At 47.3% G+C, this 22,050-nt stretch overlaps 1 protein-coding gene across 1 annotated transcript in view; it reads right to left on the reverse strand.

Moving 5' to 3' along the window:
• BBC3 (BCL2 binding component 3) overlaps positions 1-22,050 on the reverse strand; it is a 116,452-nt gene that overhangs the window by 79,213 nt on the left and 15,189 nt on the right. Inside the window, exon 2 of the mRNA XM_088458105.1 lies at positions 16,887-17,058. The gene's annotated coding sequence lies outside the window, so the exon portion shown is untranslated. The remainder of the gene's footprint in view (positions 1-16,886; positions 17,059-22,050) is intronic.

Here is a 22,050-nt window from a genome sequence, read left to right on the forward strand (position 1 = left end):
TCAGACAGCGCTGGGTCTCTGTATCTAATTACAAGAGATATGGTAAGAACTTACCTTTGTTATCTCTGTTTCTACGAAGTCCATAGGGTCCACAGGGTTGACCTTGGGGGTATAGGTTGGGAACCAAATCCGGGCACCACGCAGTTAAAGCTTTTAGCTCCCAGGATGCACTTGGGTCCACTCTCCCTATAACCCCACCCCCAAGCCAGAGGCACCTCAGTTTGTAAGTAGCCAAAGGCCGGAGGAGGAGAGAAAAAGAGAGAGAAAACTGGAACACTCGATAACCATACTCACAGAAATGGGAGACGGAAAACCGGTGACCAGCCACACAGCCCATTCGAAGCCAGGTGCGTCAGGGCGGGCGCCCTGTGGACCCTATGGACTTCGTAGAAACAGAGATAACAAAGGTAAGTTCTTACCATATCTCTTGTTTTCTACTTCAGGGTCCATAGGGGGTCCACAGGGTTGACCTTGGGGATGTCCCAAAGCAGTTCAACCAAGGGAGGGGACGCTCTTGTGCTGAGAGGAGAATCCGCCGCCAAAAAGGAAGCATCCGGAGAGGCAAAGGAAACCAATGCCTAGAACCTTAAAAAGGTGTGGACAGAAGACCACGTGGCCATCTAGCAAGGCAAAACAGCCAAGGCGCCACAGCGAGCCACCCACGAGGGTTACATGGCCCGAGAAAAAACAAGCATCAATAACAGAAAGGCCTACCCATGGGTAGGCCCCTGAAGAAGACATACGAGGCCGTCCAGCCAACATTTGGCCATAGGCCGGCCATCCTTTCCTGTTAAAACCAGAAATTTCAGACCACCAATAAGGAGTCCGATTAACGGATCACATAAATCCACAGAGGCCGGACTACAGTCAATGAGGCCACACCAGCCGAGAGGACTGGGGACTGAATGGCCTCACCATAAGTTCCAGAATAATATGGAACCTAAAAATCACTAAGAAGAAACACAGGGTGAGAGCAACTCACACCCTGACAAGATGCCCTCCAGAAGAGGGAGCCACATGAGAACGCTCCCAATTCCGACACTCACCTGGGTGATATAAACTCCCTGAGAGAAAGAGAGAAAGCCAAAGCAATAGACCATGTAATGGCTATCACAACCAGCGGTTCCATTAACTTTCCCCGGAGTTAACGAAGAACCACTACTAACTCCCAAGGAGTCCCTAGGGAGGACAAATGGAGGCATAATCCAGAAAACACTCCAAAGGATGAACTGGATATCAGAGCGGAGCAATTCCATATCTTAATCATACTGACAGTGTAGAGATCCGCACTGTCAGGAAGGCCAGGCCGAGGGTGAAACCCAAGCCAGCCGGAAGGAATGCCAGAATATCTGGAAATCCCCCCAGAGGATCATATCGACAGGTATAATACCATAAGAATTATGGTTGCCACAGTTTGTGGTAGGTCCCAGCAAAAGCTGATCCATGTGCTCTAATCATTCCAACGATGACAAAGCCAGGGAAGCCGTAAGACCACTGTAGGGACGCAGTCAAAGACAAACTACCCAGGTCCAAGGCAAACCCCAGGACCCTGAGACAACAGGTCTGGGCAGTGAAGCATCAGGAATGGAGTATCGATGGAGAGACTCCGAAAAACCAAGTACCCCTGACATCTGGGGCAATCAGGAGCCACCAGCAGGAAAGCATCTCCGTCTCGATTGAAACACTTCCCTCGAGGAAGAATGGAGACCGGAGAACACAGGTACGCAAATTGGAAGAACCACTTCACCGACAAAGAGTCACTGAAGGTTGCTTCAGAATCCCCAGAGTTGGACTGTAACACCATAGTGTGATAGAGTCAGAAGGCCATGAGGGTCACCTCAGGAGGACCCCCCCCCCCCCTGCTCACCAGGAGATGAAACCTCTCTTGGGGAAGAGACTAGTCCCCTGGATGCACGTCGTGACGGCTGAGGACTCCCGCTTCCCAATGGAGAGCACCTGAAATGAACACTGTCGAGATGGTCGGGAGGAGACCCTTAGACAATGTCCGAATGTATGACATACCTGACATTGCCACCCAACGAACAGTATTGCTAAAAAGAAAGCCACTGTTCTGACCCTGTCGGACTGAACTTTTTCAGGTTCACCGGGAAACAAGGGCTATGCCAGAGTGAAGGCCCAAGACAGGCTAAAGTTTCAACAAGTTAATTGACAGGGTGGAATCGACAGACATCCAACTGCACTGAAATGGATGCGAACCAGACACTGTCCTTAGCAAAGAATACCCTGGACGAGATGGCCATAGTCACCCGAAAAGGGACCGACTTGCCTCCGGGGAGAGCATCATCGTTTGAACAGTGATCAGACAGAAAAAACTTGTTCCATCTGGAGATAAGCCAATTATGGAAAGGCCTGGAATGGAACTAAGCCCATTCCACCCTTCCAAAGGCAGACACTGAATAGTGGACCATGCATCCCAGAGTGTAAAGACATATGTCGACTGCGCAGACATCCATGTACTCCTAATGGAAGAGTGGAGATGCCGTCTTACGCCAGAAGAATTCTCAGATTCTGAGAATCCAGCAGGGCTCCTAGGTGAAGAATACCCAGAAAGGGATGCAGGGAGGACTTTTTCCCCATTGATTAAACGTCTGCACCCTGAAGAAGCCACAGTCAACCTGACCCGGCTGTAAAGTACCCCGGTGATCCTGCTAAGAGCAGGAGGCCATCCAGGTACAGGAGCATTGGGATATACTGAACAGAAGAACTGTCAGAAAATCCAAAACGCTGGTAAACCCCTGTGGGGCTGAGAGCAGTCTCAACAGGCAGAGCCCGAAAAATCGTAAGTGCTGTGATACAGCAAACCTCAGTCCATGCTGAGGTAAGGTCTCTGTAAGTACCCGTAGGCACGCGTCCTGTATCTCCAGTGATACCATAAAGTCCCCAGGTTCCAAACATAGTATGATGGAGCATAGGGATTGCCTCCTGAGCCCAGGTAGCTTTAGGAACTGGTTCAGGGAAATGAGACAGAGAATAGGCCAAAGAGGACCATTCAGCCACCGCACCAGAAAGAAAGCAGAACAACCAGTCCCTCGCTGAGAAAGTGGGGATGGCCCAATTAGCTCCGCTTACCGCAACAACTGTATAGCTTTCTCAATTTGTAAGGCCCTGTTCCGAATAAGGGCCTGAGTACCATCACATGGAAATAGGCCGCCTGAGCAAAGAGAGTGCGTACCCTCCTACCCACGTAGCCGCGGCAACTAGACACTAGTACCAGGCAAACTGAGAAAATCGCCATCTCCCAGTGGTAGGCCTGTCTCGTCAGGCTGACGATATATCCGTAGGTTCAGAAGCAGGATCGGCTGGCAGTCCAGGCCTGCTCGGAACTGGATATGTCGGCCCTTGTAAAGGCCGACAGTCTATGAAGAAACAGACCTTTAGGCTGACCCAGAGGACAAAAAGACTTAATAGTCTGAGGCCCTATAGTGAGCATAGCTGAAGGCGGGAAATTTGTACTGCCACTGTCAAGGTCAGGACCCAACAAGATATACCCTATAGATGGTATCTGCACCTCTGCATTCCCAGAGCGCAGCCATAGGGTATTACGGAGGATACCGTCGCAGCCGGAACTCTGAAAGTTAGGAGCTGGTATCCAATATAGGCATGTCCACCTATGACAACTGCATATATTACGAGAGCGACCAAATACATTTGAACCCCAGACGTGTTGGAGGGGAAAAAACATTACAAATGTATCAGCTCAGTATGCAATAGTATTAACCAACCATGCTATAGCCATGGTAGGATGGGTAACAACCCCTGAAAGCGAGTATACTGATTTCAGGCAGAGTTACCACCTACGGATCAGAAGAATCCGACCACGCAGGAATGGGAGGCGTAGTAACGTCTGTAATCAGACGAGTAACATGTCCATCCACCCCAGGAGGGGCTCATGATGACCCTCAGGGAATTTGGGACAGGAGACCAAACACTGTTGTAATACCTCATATCTGGCAACAGCCAGAGTCCCGCCATGCGATCCACCCGCTAGTCAGCAACAGGGAACCAGAAGGCACGCCATACTGAGGGTGTATGATACAGGTGCAGGTCAACATTCACTCTAACCAGAATGGACCTGCCACCAGCCCAAAGCAGGGATAATAATACTTGAGATAGGCTTCCCCCCGTGTAAGAGGGAAAGAGCCCAAAACAGTATCCAGTTCACGGTAGAGCCAACTGGGAAGTAACCACAGGGCGTCAACCACGCCAATTTGCGTTTCATAGAAAAACGACATCCACCCAGTGTGGCTGTTGTGGTAATCCCTGCAAGGGGCATGACAGACTATTGTGGCACCAGGGGGAATTCATATACTCGAAAAACCCCTGTAGGGAGCGGTAGTCTGTGTCACTGGGGAAGAGTGCAAGAAACTGCGAGATACCCTGAGATGAAAAAGGGGTAGTATGGTGAAGTAACCCCAAGTGAGGTACAACAATGGGGCCCGCCCGGCGATCCGCAATTAAGAGGATCCCGAGAAAACAAACCGCCCAAGGGGGTCGTGAAAGGGGCCGGCACCCGATGACGCCACATACAGAACCCTTTAAGAGTTAAATCCTCCGCACTAACACCTGCAGCACATGGCTTGCAGGATAGTAAAAATGGGTGCAGCATAACGCTCTTGATCAAGCAGCGCTATACTGGTCCTGACTGATACTAAAAATTAGCTGCAGGGACCCATTTTCAGCGTATGCAACACACAGTTCCACTCAAAATATGGCAACGTGCAGCACGCAACAGTATGTGACAAACCTCACAAATATTAACAAGTATATAAATGTGAGGTCTCAGAACCACCCCAAGTACAGCTGTATTAGGGCAGATAAGGAAAGGGATAGATATACACTGACAGGTGAGAGAATACAGACAGTCAGCACTAGCATAAGTCACATACAATGCAGATATACACATATATACATAAACATGTCATATAATATACTGCACTATTACACTGCATGCAACTTACCCAGATTCAGTGTCTGGGAAGGCTACAGCGCTGTGTATACTGACCTGATGGTGAGGTACGCAGGGGGACTGGACCAACTGCCATCTCCAGAGATCTCTGCTGCACCACAGAGAAAATGGCCGCTGGAGACCTCAGAAGAAGCGTGGCCCGCGGAGGAAGCAGCTCAGCGACGCCAGACTATAGATACTGAAAGGCGCGCTGAGCTGAGGGGAGGAGCCGCTGTAACAGGGAAGGCTGTCTCCCCTGGCCGGCTATTAACCCCCGGGACGCCGGCTCCCTGCACCGAACACTAAGTCCCTGGTGGTCTAGTGGACACACGGGGTATGGGGGGCCCGCCGCCACTGCCGGCGCCTCCGGTCTGTCCCCAGAGACCGGAGGCACAGGACTGCATTTCAAATGCGCGGATCACCGCAAGCGGTGATCCGCGACCTTACCTGCTCCCCGTGGATCCGGCAGCAGTCCTGGGCGCCCGCAGAGTCCGGCTAGTACAGACTCTGGGGTCCCGCTGAGATCCCCAGATCTGTACTGGCGTCTCAGCGCCAGCGGGGTGACGGAGCGGCAGCTTAGACGTCCTATGGACAGTCTGACGCTGCCGCTCTGAAGAATCCAAAGGAAAAATAAAAAACTCTGTCCTTTAGAAAAAATAAAGCTTAGGGGCTGCTAATCAGCTCCCCCCTGCACTAAACGGTGACCCGACTCCGGCCGGGCACAACTTAAACTGAGGTGCCTCTGGCTTGGGGGTGGGGTTATAGGGAGAGTGGACCCAAGTGCATCCTGGGAGCTAAAAGCTTTAACTGCGTGGTGCCCGGATTTGGTTCCCAACCTATACCCCCAAGGTCAACCCTGTGGACCCCCTATGGACCCTGAAGTAGAAATAGAGAGATCTCCTGACTGGTCATTATTATCAGGACGGGATCAGACAGCGCTGGGTCTCTGTATCTAATACAGAGAGATCACCTGACTGGTCATTATTATCAGGACGGGATCAGACAGTGCTGGGTCCCTGTATCTAATATAGAGAGATCTCCTGACAGGACGTTATTATCAGGACAGTATCAGACAGTGCGGGGTCTCTGTAGCTAATATAGAGAGATCTACTGATTGGTCATTATTATCAGGATAGGATCAGATAGTGCTGGGTCTCTAATATAGAGAGATCTCCTGACTGGTAATTATTATCAGGACAGGATCAGACAGCGCTGGGTCTCTGTTTCTATTATAGAGAGATCTCCTGACTGGTCATTATTATCAGGACAGGATCAGACAGCGCTGGGTCTCTGTATCTAATATAGAGAGATCTCCTGACTGGTCATTATTATCAGGACAGGATCAGACAGCGCTGGGTCTCTGTATCTAATATACAGAGATCTCCTGACTGGTCATTATTATCAGGACGGGATCAGACAGCGCTGGGTCTCTGTATCTAATACAGAGAGATCACCTGACTGGTCATTATTATCAGGACGGGATCAGACAGTGCTGGGTCTCTGTATCTAATATAGAGAGATCTCCTGACTGGTCATTATTATCAGGATGGGATCAGACAGTGCTGGGTTCCTGTATCTAATATAGAGAGATCTCCTGACTGGTCATTATTATCAGAACAGGATCAGACAGTGCTAGGTCTCTGTATCTAATATAGAGAGATCTCCTGACTGGACATTATTATCAGGACAGGACCAGACAGTGCTGGGTCTCTGTATCTATTATAGAGAGATCTCCTGACTGGTCATTATTATCAGGACAGGATCAGGCAGTGCTGGGTCTCTGTATCTAATATAGAGAGATCTCCTGACTGGTCATTATTATCAGGACAGGATCAGGCAGCGCTGGGTCTCTGTATCTATTATAGAGAGATTTCCTGACTGGTCATTATTATAAGGACGGGATCAGACAGTGCTGGGTCTCTGTATCTAATATAGAGAGATCTCCTGACTGCACTTTATTATAAGGACAGGATCGGATAGCGCTGGGTCTCTGTCTCTAATACAGAGAGATCTCCTGACTGGTCATTATTATCAGGACAGGATCAGGCAGTGCTGGGTCTCTGTATCTATTATAGAGAGATCTCCTGACAGGACAGAATCAGACAGTGCTGGGTCTCTGTATCTAATATAGAGAGATCCCCTAACTGGTCATTATTATAAGGACGTGATCAGACAGTGCTGGGTCTCTGTATCTAATATAGAGAGATCTCCTGACTGCACTTTATTATAAGGACAGGATCGGATAGCGCTGGGTCTCTGTCTCTAATACAGAGAGATCTCCTGACTGCTCATTATTATCAGGACAGGATCAGACAGTGCTGGGTCTCTGTATCTATTACAGAGAGATCTCCTGACTGGTCATTATTATCAGGACAGGATCAGACAGCGCTGGGTCTCTGTATCTAATATAGAGAGATCTCCTGACTGGTCATTATTATCAGGACGGGATCAGACAGCGCTGGGTCTCTGTATCTAATACAGAGAGATCACCTGACTGGTCATTATTATCAGAACAGGATCAGACAGTGCTGGGTCTCTGTATCTAATATAGAGAGATCTCCTGACAGGACATTATTATCAGGACAGGACCAGACAGTGCTGGGTCTCTGTATCTATTATAGAGAGATCTCCTGACTGGTCATTATTATCAGGACAGGATCAGGCAGTGCTGGGTCTCTGTATCTAATATAGAGAGATCTCCTGACTGGTCATTATTATCAGGACAGGATCAGACAGCGCTGGGTCTCTGTATCTAATATAGAGAGATCTCCTGACTGGTCATTATTATCAGGACAGGATCAGACAGCGCTGGGTCTCTGTATCTAATATAGAGAGATCTCCGGACTGGTCATTATTATCAGGACGGGATCAGACAGCGCTGGGTCTCTGTATCTAATACAGAGAGATCACCTGACTGGTCATTATTATCAGGACGGGATCAGACAGTGCTGGGTCTCTGTATCTAATATAGAGAGATCTCCTGACTGGTCATTATTATCAGGATGGGATCAGACAGTGCTGGGTCCCTGTATCTAATATAGAGAGATCTCCTGACTGGTCATTATTATCAGAACAGGATCAGACAGTGCTGGGTCTCTGTATCTAATATAGAGAGATCTCCTGACTGGTCATTATTATCAGGACAGGATCAGGCAGTGCTGGGTCTCTGTATCTAATATAGAGAGATCTCCTGACTGGTCATTATTATCAGGACAGGATCAGACAGTGCTGGGTCTCTGTATCTAATATAGAGAGATCTCCTGACTGCACTTTATTATAAGGACTGGATCGGATAGCGCTGGGTCTCTGTCTCTAATACAGAGAGATCTCCTGACTGCTCATTATTATCAGGACAGGATCAGACAGTGCTGGGTCTCTGTATCTATTATAGAGAGATCTCCTGACTGGTCATTATTATCAGGACAGGATCAGACAGCGCTGGGTCTCTGTATCTAATATAGAGAGATCTCCTGACTGGTCATTATTATCAGGACGGGATCAGACAGCGCTGGGTCTCTGTATCTAATACAGAGAGATCACCTGACTGGTCATTATTATCAGGACGGGATCAGACAGTGCTGGGTCTCTGTATCTAATATAGAGAGATCTCCTGACTGGTCATTATTATCAGGACGGGATCAGACAGCGCTGGGTCTCTGTATCTAATATAGAGAGATCTCCTGACTGGTCATTATTATCAGGACGGGATCAGACAGCGCTGGGTCTCTGTATCTAATATAGAGAGATCTCCTGACTGGTCATTATTATCAGGACAGGATCAGACAGCGCTGGGTCTCTGTATCTAATATAGAGAGATCTCCTGACTGGTCATTATTATCAGGACGGGATCAGACAGCGCTGGGTCTCTGTATCTAATACAGAGAGATCACCTGACTGGTCATTATTATCAGGACGGGATCAGACAGTGCTGGGTCTCTGTATCTAATATAGAGAGATCTCCTGACTGGTCATTATTATCAGGATGGGATCAGACAGTGCTGGGTCCCTGTATCTAATATAGAGAGATCTCCTGACTGGTCATTATTATCAGAACAGGATCAGACAGTGCTGGGTCTCTGTATCTAATATAGAGAGATCTCCTGACTGGTCATTATTATCAGGACAGGATCAGGCAGTGCTGGGTCTCTGTATCTAATATAGAGAGATCTCCTGACTGGTCATTATTATCAGGACAGGATCAGACAGTGCTGGGTCTCTGTATCTAATATAGAGAGATCTCCTGACTGCACTTTATTATAAGGACTGGATCGGATAGCGCTGGGTCTCTGTCTCTAATACAGAGAGATCTCCTGACTGGTCATTATTATCAGGACAGGATCGGATAGCGCTGGGTCTCTGTCTCTAATACAGAGAGATCTCCTGACTGGTCATTATTATCAGGACAGGATCAGACAGTGCTGGGTCTCTGTATCTAATATAGAGAGATCTCCTGACTGGTCATTATTATCAGGACGGGATCAGACAGCGCTGGGTCTCTGTATCTAATACAGAGAGATCACCTGACTGGTCACTATATGTAAAGCAGATATTTTTTTTATTTAATCAGCAACTTAAAATTGAATAAAAAAAATACAAAAATACATACACTGATGTCAAACACGACTTTAACATCCAAGTCTTTAATCACCTAATACTGTATTAAAGCATATTGCACTTACCGACTTTTAATAAGCCCTCCATAGAGAGTCCCTGAGGGTGCAACCTTGTCCAAGATGCCGGGTGGAAGTGATACCATCATCATTTCCCGGTAGCTCCAGCTCCCGCTGTTCAAAGCCACAATTCATTACATTTTACAGCAGGGGCAGAGCCACACTGGCGCAATTCAATGCGAATCATGTCACCAAACCATTCACGGTTCATGCTTTCAGTAGTTTGGGAGAGTCCCCCGAAATACACGACACTCCCGAACATTCCGGGAGAGCTGGCAAGTATGCATGAGACCCCGGAGTGATAAGGATGAATGGAACCACTGGTGAAGTGGGCCAGTAAGAGTGTTAGGAGCTTGGCTATCTGCACCGAAGTCATCCTCGGAAGAGAAAGCCCTCACTGTATTCTGCCTGTTTCCGTCTATGCAGTCGGAAGTGTGGATCCGACTGAAATGTGTACTACAGTTTTGGTGCAGTGTGATAACATACAAAATACCCTCCACAAGCAGGCATACGTTCAACTTTGCCCCATAACGTACTTGCTACTAAACCTGTATGTGCAGAGACAACTGACTTGGTTGGAGGTTCTTCCGTCAATAAGAGCACTATCTGGCAGAGGTTCTGGTATACAGTAGGTGAGGAATCGGTATGAAATACCGCCGGTTCGATTCCCGGCAGTGCCTGGCCAACCAAAGCAGAGTTCACGGCAGCGGAAGCCAGACAGCACTGGAAATCCCGATCGTCGATAGGTAAGTATTGACTAACCTAACCCCCTAACCCTCCTTAGGGGTGCCTAACCCTAACTTCCCCCCCCCCCAAGTGCCTAACCCTAATCCTCCCCTCTAAGTGCCTAACCCTAACCCCCCCCTTCCCCGCTGCCTAACCCTAAGTCCCCCCCGGGGGTGCCTAACCCTAACCCTCCCACCCCCTAGCCTAACCCTCCCGGGGGGGTGCCTAACCCTAAGTCCCCCCTGGTGCACTAAAACTAACCCCCCCCGCAGCTGCCCGCTCGCGGCGCCCGGCATCCCTTCGATCGGGATGCCGGGCGTCGGGGAAATGTCAGGCGTCTACATCTAGACGCCCGGCATTTCACCCTCGCCTGGATATGACAGTCGGGAAGCCGGCTACCGGTATTAAGGCAGACGGCTTCCCGATTGTATACCGTAGGTGATCCTGCCAATGTCTGTGTCTGCTTGGTGGTATTGTGAGTCAGGTGTTCCTATTAATGATTGTCAGTTCTGTGGTAGGTTCTGATCTAGAGATCCAGTACAGCTCTGCCTCGCTGAGGTTCTATTCTAGAATTTCCTGTAGAAGCCTGGGCCTGCTGGCTGAGGCTTCAGTACTGTGTCTAGACAATGACTAGAGGGGTCTGCCTGTCTAAGGGGGGATAAAATGCAATACTATACTTATGGGGTGACCACACCGGTGTTAGGTGTGTATGCAGGAGCTTGTATTGCATTGGTGCATTTTTCATAATACACTATTACTTATATCATTTTCCTTAAGTATTAACCTTTTTTTTTTTTAAGATTTTTTTTTTAATATATAATGCTGAATATATACTGCTCAAAAAAATAAAGGGAAGACTAAAATAACACATCCTAGATCTGAATGAATGAGGGATGTGCAGGCTCGGATAGGTTTGAGTTTGCACGTTGAGTTCGGATTTTTCCCTCCAGAAAAACGGAACTCAGAAAGAGGCAAAACGTCATCTTGCATGGACGAACATCATCATTCCTGGACTTTTGTCAAGGAATGATGATGTTCGTCAATGCAAGATGACGTTTTGCCTCTTTCTGAGTTCCGTTTTTTTTGAGGGAAAAATCCGAACTCAACGTGCAAACTCAAACCTATCCGAGCCTGCACATTCCTAGAATGAATGAAATATACTTTGTTCTTTACATAGTTGAATTTGCTGACACCAAAATCACACAAAAATGATTGGAAATCAAATTTATTAACCCATGGAGGTCTGGTTTTGGAGCCACACTCAAAATTAAAGTGGAAAAACACAGTACAGGCTGCACAAAATTTGATGTAATGTCCTTAAAACAAGTCAAACTGAGGCTCAGTAGTGTGTGTGGCCTCCACGTGCCTGTATGACCTCCCTACAACGCCTGGGCATGCTCCTGATGAGGTGGCGGATGGACTCCTGAGGGATCTCCTCCCAGACCTGGACTAAACTGCCAACTCCTGTACAGTCTATGGTGCAACGTGGCGTTGGTGGATGGAGCGAGACATGACGTTCCAGATGTGCTCAATTGGATTCAGGTCTGGGGAACGGGCGGGCCAGTCCATAGCATCAATGCCTTCGTCTTGCAGGAACTGCTCACACACTCGAGCCACATGAGCTCTAGCATTGTCTTGCATTAGGAGGAACCCAGGGCCAACCGCACCAGCATATGGTCTCACAAGGGGTCTGAGGATCTCATCTCGGTACCTAATGGCAGTCAGGCTACCTCTAGCGAGCACATGGAGGGTTGTGCGGCCCCCAAAGAAATGCCACCCCACACCATTACTGACCCACTGCCAAACCGGTCATGCTGGAGGATGTTGCAGGTAGCAGAACGTTCTCCTTGACGTCTCCAGACTCTGTCACATGTGCTCAGTGTGAACCTGCTTTCATCTGTGAAGAGCACAGGGCGCCAGTGGCAAATTTGCCAATCTGGGTGTTCTCTGGCAAATGCCAAACGTCCTGCACGGTGTTGGGCTGTAAGCACAACCCCCACCTGTGGACGTCGGGCCCTCATACCACCCTCATGGAGTCTGTTTCTGACTGTTTGAGCAGACACATGCACATTTGTGGCCTGCTGGAGGTCATTTTGCAGGGCTCTGGCAGTGCTCCTCCTGTTCCTCCTTGCACAAAGGCGGAGGTAGCGGTCCTGCTGCTGGGTTGTTGCCCTCCTACGGCCTCCTCCACGTCTCCTGATGTACTGGCTTATCTCTTGGTAGCGCCTCCATGCTCTGGACACTACACTAACAGACACAGCAAACCTTCTTGCCACAGCTCCCATTGATGTGCCATTCTGGATGAGTTGCACTACCTGAGCCACTTGTGTGGGTTGTAGATTCCATCTCATGCTACCACTAGAGTGAAAGCACCGCCAGCATTCAAAAGTGACCAAAACATCAGCCAAAAAGCATAGGAACTGAGAAGTGGTCTGTGGTCACCACCTGCAGAACCACTCCTTTATTGGGGGTGTCTTGCTAATTGCCTATAATTTCCACCTGTTGTCTATTCCATTTGCACAACAGCATGTGAAATTGATTGTCAATCAATGTTGCTTCGTAAGTGGACAGTTTGATTTCACAGAAGTGTGAATGACTTGGAGTTGCATTGTGTTGTTTAAGTGTTCCCTGTATTTTTTTGAGCAGTGTATATGATTGTGGATTTTTTGGGATAGATTTAGGAAAATGATTGAAGCTGCATACACACACAACGATTGAGTTAATGAACGATTTTAGTAAACGATTTTCTACCTTGAAAAAATGAACTAAAATCGTTTACTAAAGTTGTTCATTTACTATGTTCATTTAAATGTAATGAACGATTTTTATGAACTACAAACGATTTTTGCATATTAACTTAATGAAAATCGTTGAGTTGACAAGTCTGACTGAACTACAAACTACAAACGTGAACGCGCATGAACAATAATCGTTCATCGTTTGACTCAGAAAGTGAACGTTTTTTTCAAACGATTATCGTTAAACGATATCGTTTAACGATAATCGTTCAAAAAATCGTTGTGTGTGTATGCACCTTTAGAAATAGGCCTCTGACTCTCCTGTTTGGCTGATAACCTCCTGCATTCAACCTCTGCAGCCCTCATGCCGATCATTACATCATGCAGGCAGAAGGAAATTGACTCACACTTGAGGTTTGGGTGAGAATGTGATGTGGTGGCATCACAGCTCTTTTACACCATGTGCCTCATGTTTTGTCAGCGTAATGAGAAATCCCCTTCTGTGCAGCACCAGGCACCGGTATGAGACAGATCTAGTCACCAGAACAATATATATATATATCATAGGTGTTGGTGCTTCCAAAGCTGTCCTACACCAAATTGCACTCAGGGACTTGATACAAAAAGATTTATTGCTACTGCGTTTTGGAGCGGCTAGCGCCCCGTCTTCAGGTATACATAAACAAATGTCCCGGAGTGCAGTGTGTGGTGTAGGACAGCTTTGGAAGCACCCACATCTATGACACATATGCATCAGTGACACTGGCACCAGGGCAGCTGCACTTAGCTACAGAGGGAGTGCCGGACCTTTGCCATACAAATATATATATATATATATATATATATATATATATATATATATATATATATATATATACACACACATACATACATATGGGCATCGGAAAGATTTTATGCTGGGGGGCAACACAAAATCTTTCCAGCCCGCCCCCTCCCCTCCTTTCTCCTATATGGGCTCGCACACTGCACAGGGACTGTAGTGGTGACCGCGGATGGTCAGGGGCTGTGCTTTATAGAGATAGGCTGCACAGCCCCTTACCGTCCGCCGCACCTTTCACATGTTTGGGGGAGTGAGTCGCCTTCTAGTCCCCCCCCATTCCGACGTGCATATACTATATGTATATGTATATATATCAGTGCTTAAAGTGGTCCTAGAGATGTGATGGAACTCATACCCCCATCCCAAGCGCTATCTTAATAAAGGGATGTGGTCTCGAAAGACCACCTCAATAGTATTTGCAATTCAAATTACACCACACAGTAGCACAATCTTATTCACATTACACCGCACATATATTTATAGTGATATTTTTCAGCAGGAACTCAATTCCTGAACCTCTCATTAACTATGACATAATGTCCTGGAATAAAATTTATTTTTCATAAGATAAGTTTTATTTAAAGTCGCTTTTGAGTGTATTTTTTCATCATACTATATATATGTTTTTCCATAGCTCTACCCACAGTTCCTGGACCTATTTTTCAGAAAAATAGCCCTGTATGTATGTGTTTTATTTATATATATATATATATATATATATATATATTTGACCTAAACCTTAGTTGTCTTCTATTTGCTTGAGGGTCTCATACATCAGCAATCACAAAAAAGATTCACAGATTCTGCATTGTCCCCCCCCCCCCAATTTAACAATTTGCCAATCCACCACAATGCGCCCATACATTGCTGATATTTTTCAGTGATTTGCAGATCATTGTCATCCAATGATCAGATCTGCGAATCATAAAAGTGCCCATTTTACTAGTAAGATACTAGTAACAGTCTGCAAGTCGGCTGATTATTACCATACAATAGCAATCTATATCCTTGACAGGTCGGTAAAAACCAACATGTTTGAAAACATGATTCACTGATTCCGATCAATTTTTTGGTCGAAATTGGCAATCGGTGAACCTCATACATTGTCAATTTTTTTTTTTCCACAATCATTTGGGAAACATAGAAATGCCCCATTAGTTAAGTCATGTGAATTTAAAAAAGGTTCCAACTAGGGTCACGTTACTTTTTTGTTATCAATCATCATCTTCCAGTCTAGACAGGGCCAGAATAGCCTGGAGCCAATCAGATCAATAGACAATGCTTTTCAAATCCAGTCCTTCTGACTGACACATATTGAAAGAACAGCAGGTGGTTCTAATTATTTCACTTGTGATTCTGTGAGGAGACCTGGAAAACATTCACCGTTTGTGTGTCCCCAAGACTACATTAGACGGTTTGCGCAGCAGCACAAAGTATTTCAGCAGATGAGTATGTTGATCCTGTGAGAGGCAGTGAGTGGCCTGTATGCCTGTACACTAGTGTGATTATGTTGGCGAGGACAAGGCTGGATGTAACAGGGGCAATGTTATGATGTGAGAAGTGGAATGAGGTATGTGAGAAGCCACGCTCTTATATTAGATCGTGGTAAAAGCTGGGTCTTCCCGGAGTACAGAGTAGTAATATTGCCTATTCGGGAAGATTCTGGTGTTAAATACTTTATATGAAATGTACATCTATGCATCCTGTTTTATAGCACATTATAATTTACAAAGAGAACACAATAGCTCCATGCAGAGAACCATTCAAATCGGGCGCATCTTGTGCTCGAAATAAGCTGACGCAACTCTGGCGTATATCCACAAGTATGCAGACTTGAACGCATCTCAAAGATACAAAGCACTCAGCTTGAACAGCACGTACGTCACATTAAGCCAAGCACAAAAAAATGCGTAAATACTTACATATTCAGCGTAACACTCTGGCATAATTAATGCCCAGCCAAACTTATATGCAAATGCGACCTTATTATGCATTAAAAAGCACTATTTAAAATTAAAACCACTCCTAAAAGATTTTTTTTACACCTATTTTTTTGGGGGGGGGGGGGGGGGGGGTCTATACTCATTAGGATAATAACTTTTAACCACATTTTTTTTATATAAATATAAATAAAAGACCACTATAAAGGGTTTCATACCACCATATAATAAATTAACCCTGATTAACTTATAATATAGAACCATTAATTAATATCTACACAGAAAAACATTAATAATAAAACAAAACTAAATTTAAAAAAAAATCATTTATCATGGCTCCATAAATGGTAACAAATATATTTTTCTCTCTTCAATTTGTTGCCAAAGGAGAGGAATATATGAAAAAATTATGATTCATATATATATATTAAAAAAAAAAGTAAAAAAAAAATTGGTTAAAATCACGCAAAAACACACATTTAAACCTGTTAATAATACCCCTTTTACACCAACATAAAAAATCGCATCCACCCGGGGATCCAACTCGGGTATTTTGCAGGGTTGGCCACGGGTCGTACCCATTCCACCCTGCAGTGTAATCGGCGCGATCCGGGTCACGATGACCTGGATCGTCACGCTTGGCGCCCGATTGGCCGGCTTCAGTGACGCTTGGAGATGGCGTCATCTCCAAGCGTCCACTGCAATGCCGGAAGAGCTGGGTCACTGCAGACCTGGCTCCGGTGTGAACGGTGCCGACTCGGGAATATCCTGGGTGGGTGCCACAATATGAAAGGGGTCTGTGCTGGATCTGATCCGGATTGGTACAGTGTTCCAACTCCCGGATCAGACCCGGAACTTTGGTGTAAAATAGGTATAAGTGTAACACAATAAAATGAGGCAGCAATAGTGAAATAATTACTGTTTGTGGACTGTCTCACTCCTGGAAACACACACACACACATGCGCGTGAATAAATGTAAACAGAAGCATATACATTTGGAATACCTGCTCTTGTGTACTGGCCTTCTGTAGAAACTCCCATATACCTGTATTCTCTCAATTATGTCATACAGGTAAGAGCAGTGCTGTCAGGTGTGGAGGTGTGTCAGCAATTCTCCAATGGGATTCCACGAGGTGACGTTGCCATCTGTCATCATTATCATTCTGGATGTGAACCCTGCCATGTAACAGATGCACACTGTATTATCTAGACAAATTCAAGTCTGCATAGGATGCATTTACATGAACACACATTTACTGTACACGGCTTATATGTAAATGCATCTTCCGCTGTGAGACGCATTCGGATTGCGTACGGTTCTGCATCACCAGTACCTGCAGCGCTCAGTTCCGCAGTGCGCGGAGTGCATATATACACAAGATATCATCTGCAAACCTGCAATCAACATAGGTCTGCGCAGTGTCTTCATAAGGGGTGGGCAGGCCACAAACACAGGTTATTAAGTTCTAGTACACAGAAAGAGTTACATTTTTATTAGCAGTGTCTCACACACACAGTGAATAGTAGTATATAATATAATACTACTGTCTGTATTGTATTCAATCAGTGACTGATTATCACTGTTAATTTCAGATCACTATCCACTGCAGGCACTGCCGCACATAGGCCCTCATTCAGAGCCGTTCGCTATTTGCGTTCGTTCAAAAACAAGGGGTGGCTATTCAAATGATCCGTTCGCACATTGCAGTCTGTTCACACCTCTAAGTCTGAACGAGCGAGCAAAACATACGCTCTTTTATTTCTAAAAAACGCCCCCTGGCCGCTCGCACCATACGTCATGTCCGCTATTTATTAGATTAATCGAGTACATCGAACAGGATATGAACTGCTCGCTATTCTTGTGGTTGGTTTTTTCAACCGCTATTTTGCGAGCAGTTCTGAGTTAAAAAAAATCAAAAGACGTGGTCATTGACGCTGCTATGTTAATTATGCACACCCATAAAACGCCCGTTTTGACCTTTAAGCACGCCTGCGTTCGGATCTCCACTCCCCCTTTTCAAGCACCTTCCCCTGTTACCACCCACAGACGCCTCATTCTGTCACTCAAAATAGCAGGCACTCGCTATATTGCGTACAAACGATTTTCGGCCGCACTGACTGGTTCGCGCATGCGTACTAAAAACCGTACACATGCGCAGATGTGCGAACATCGCTCGGAACGAGCGTACTGCCGCTAGCGAGTGGCTCTGAATGAGGGCCATAGATTTATCAGAGAGAGAATCCAACACTCCTCACTTTACTGCAGAGTCTTCCAGGCTTTCTTCCTGCGCAACACAGCGGTCACACAGATATACCCCACCTCCCCCTTCCACTGAGCCCCAATCCCAGCACTGGCAGCAGCGCAGGAGAAGGACTCGCAGACGTCAGTCACCTGCATTGTCCCACTTTCCTTCCAGGTGTGTAGGAGAAGCGCTGAGACTCAGTGGACTCAATTCAATTAGGAGCAAGTTTGCAAAAGCGAGTTTGTCTCATGAAACTCACACACATGGCACGAATGTGCGCACCCTAGAAATGCGAGATCCAATTAGAAATGCCAATTTGCTGTATTCATGAAAAGGGTGCACGACTTTTCTACATAATGTGACCTGGGAGAAGTGCATTAAGTAGTGTGGAAATCATCCTGGACCCCCCCAAAAAAGACAACTGAGATAGCAGGACCGTATAGAAACCTGTTAGGCTGGGTTCACATATGAAAGACGTCCAAATGACGCAATGTTCGTTCCAATTTCCCTTTACCCCAGAACAAAGGATATAGGGCCTGATTCAGAGGCTCTCGCTATTTGCGATGGCTCGTTCTGAATCAGGGATTTCTTTTTAAAAAAATCAGCCTCCAAGCCGCTCGCATAGCTGTAGATGACCACCCACAGCTTTTGCGAGTGTCCTGGCGATGGTTGCGATTATCGCGACCATCGGGTTTGCGACGAGACCCTTGTGGTAGGGTCTCGGTTCCCGCAAGTCCGAGTGAACTTCCTGCTCTAATAGAGCAGGAAGTTCACTACTGACATCACGAATGGTGTCAGTAGGGCCACCCACAAACGGCAGGCGTTCCTTCGGGAATGCCTCCGTTTGTCCAGCCACCCCCCCTCCCCGCCTACAAGACAGGGCGAGCTGTCGATCAACATCGACAGCCGCCCCGTTTTGTAGCGAGCCCCGGCGCGAGTGAAGTTCTCACTCACTCCGGGGCTCGCGCGTGTGCACTGACCGACCATCGACCCGCTTGTCTGGGTACCTGCAAAGAGTGATGGTCAGCTGGACAGAGAGGAACTGATTTAGTAGCACCATTGCTGCTGTAATGTTGCCCTCTGCTAATACTAAACCTATTACATGGATCAGTATTCCCGGACTGTCATCCCCCTGCGTATCCCACACATGAGAATGATCTTGTCCAGTTTGCGGACACAGGGCCTGATTCAGAGGCGCACGCTATTTGCGTGTGCTCGCTCTGAATCAGGACGTCCCCATTTTTTTTAAAACCGGTCTCCAGGCCGCTCACACAGCTGTGGGTGACCATCGGCATTGCGAGGAGACCCTTGTGGTAGGGACTCAGCACTCAGCCAGAAGTCCACTACTGACATCACGAGTGATGTCAGTAGGGCCGCCCACAAACGGCAGGCATTCCTTCGGGAACGCCTCTGTTTGTTCAACCACCCCCCCACCCGCCTACAAAATGGGGCGAGCTGTCGATCAACATCCACAGCCGCCCCGTTTTGATGCGAGCTCCAGAGCGAGTGAAGGTCTCACTCGCTCTGGGGCTCGCGTGTGCACTGGGCCACCATCGACCCGCTTGCGAGCGCTAAGTGTGTTAACATGTTTAATCAGGTGCTGCATTAGTTACCAGGAGTACTGGAAACAGCAGCATGAGCCCAGGGAAGTGGGATCACGGGCAGACAAAGGGGGTCATTCAGACCCGTTCGCGAGCAAAGGACGCTCGCAAACGGGTCGATGTTTCCCCACCGCGCATGCGCACGACGGAGGGAGCTCCGTCGTGCGCATGCGCGAGACCCGGATAGCGACGGGCTCTCCATCGCTCCGGGTCTCGCACCAAAGGGGGCGTGCTGTCGATGTTGATTGACAGCACGCCTCCCTTGGTGGGCGTGCCTGCCAGACGGAGGCGTTCCCATGGGAAAGCCTACTGTCTCAAGCCGGCCTACCGCAGGGTCTCCGTCGCAAGCCCGATGGTCAAGACCATCGCGACCATCATCATGGACGCTCGCATAAGATGTGAGGACGCTCCAAAAACAGGTAGGAGGGTCCTGATTCAGAGCGAGCGCTCTGGTCAGAGCGTTCAGCTCTGAATCAGGCCCAAAGACAGCATGACAGCTATGACATCTGGAGTATAACAGGTGCTTTTGGCACACTGAATAGGTTGTATTAGTAGTGACATGGCATTACTTACACATACCATCACACAGGTATGCCCTCACGTACACTTGGCCGTATCTCTGTTTCAAATCACAATTCAGAAATAAATTGATGAATTAACTTTTTCTCGTTTTGGGGACAAATATATTGATAAATCCATAGTGTAGAATGAGGAGCTAGCTGGAAATCATATACATGGCTTACCCTGGACATGCTCTAGGTAACTAGACACTTACCTACAATGTAGTTTAAGTACGAAGGCAAATGTGGCGGAAAAAAACTGCGCATTCCCACTCAATATATACTTCCTCACTATTGCCTTGCATGGCCGTCTGCTGGGATAGTCCCCAGAGGAGGATTCAGGGCAGATTCCACACCTGTGGAATTTGCACTGTGCTCTCCCTGCACCAAAATCCTCTGCCACATCAGAGTAAATTGCTGTTTTTTAGCAGAGCTGTGTTGTATGTGATAACTAAATATTACATATATCACTACTACTCTGGTCCAAAAACAGAGCTCTGCGGCTGTGTATATGATGTTACATAGAGCTCTATGTTACCAAACACAGCTAAAGGATCTACTGACTGGACAGGGATGCTCCATTGCAAGATCTTAGGGCTCGATTCAGACCCGCTTGTTAAGATGTGTACGCTCGCACCCAGTGTATACAAATCCGGCACACACCCAGCAAGGCAGGCGATCGCATGGCAAGGCATAAGCACGCCCACTATGTCTTGTCGTGCGATCGCTTTGTGTATGCAGGCGCCCACCAGCCAGTCTTAAGATGCCCACTTGCGCACGTCATCTCCAAAAAGTGTATGCAACCATCGGTACATCGGGTACCATCAGAAGCGAACGCAGTGCTTGAGGTTGACTATACCCTACCGCAAGCACTGCGATCACTTCAGTGTGAAATACAACCAGGTGACGTGTACTATGACGCTGCCTGTTAATTATGCACGCCTCTGACACGAAGTTAAGACGCTCAGATACGCCTGCGTTCCCGCCTCCACTCCCCCATTGTTAATAGCTAGCCCCTGTCACCACCCACAGACGGCTTCTCCTGTCACTCACTCTGCTGGGCTGTCTATGTGCAGCGAGCGAACGATTCCCGATCTCTCGCACTGGTTCGCGCATGCGCACTGCGATGTGTACGCATGCGCTGATTGCGAAAATCGACCAGCTACGAGCGAACGCATCCTAGCGAGCGGGTCTGGATCAGGTCCTTAATCCTTGTGAATGATAAGACACACAGGCCAGGCTATTACGTTATTGCAGACCTTCTTGTCTCATAGTAATGTCTGTCTTACTGAGCTATGAGAAAGCAACTCACATACAGCTCACACACCTCCCTGTGGATTCCACACCAGGTCAGACGTGGGAAGAGTTTGGTGTCAGTCAGAGAACAGGTCAGTGGGGGGGGGGGTGAGCTGTTCATTTCCGCGCACTGGATAATGTACTAACATCATGTCACACGGTCTCACACTAAATGCAGAAAAACAAATAATGACTGGCCGGAGAGCTTTCTAACCTAGCGGGAGGGTAAGGATTCGGGGCAGGTAAACTGTGCAATGAGGCTGGGATTCCACCCTACTTTAACCTTGGTGATGGCACACAGCTAGGAATGATCTCCATTACAGTTCTATAATTGATAAAAGGAATGACTAAGGGAGGCCTGGCGGTGGGTACAATGGGGACATGTGTACTGGGCCCTAGTCACTGTGTGCCCGCTGATACAATCTGTCCTTGCCTTGTTACCTTGGGTCCTTGTTTGTTATTAGGGTG

This window comes from Taudactylus pleione, unplaced genomic scaffold (genome assembly GCF_031769625.1).
Source record: "Taudactylus pleione unplaced genomic scaffold, aTauple2 ptg000809l, whole genome shotgun sequence".
Taxonomy (NCBI): Eukaryota; Metazoa; Chordata; class Amphibia; order Anura; family Myobatrachidae; genus Taudactylus; species Taudactylus pleione.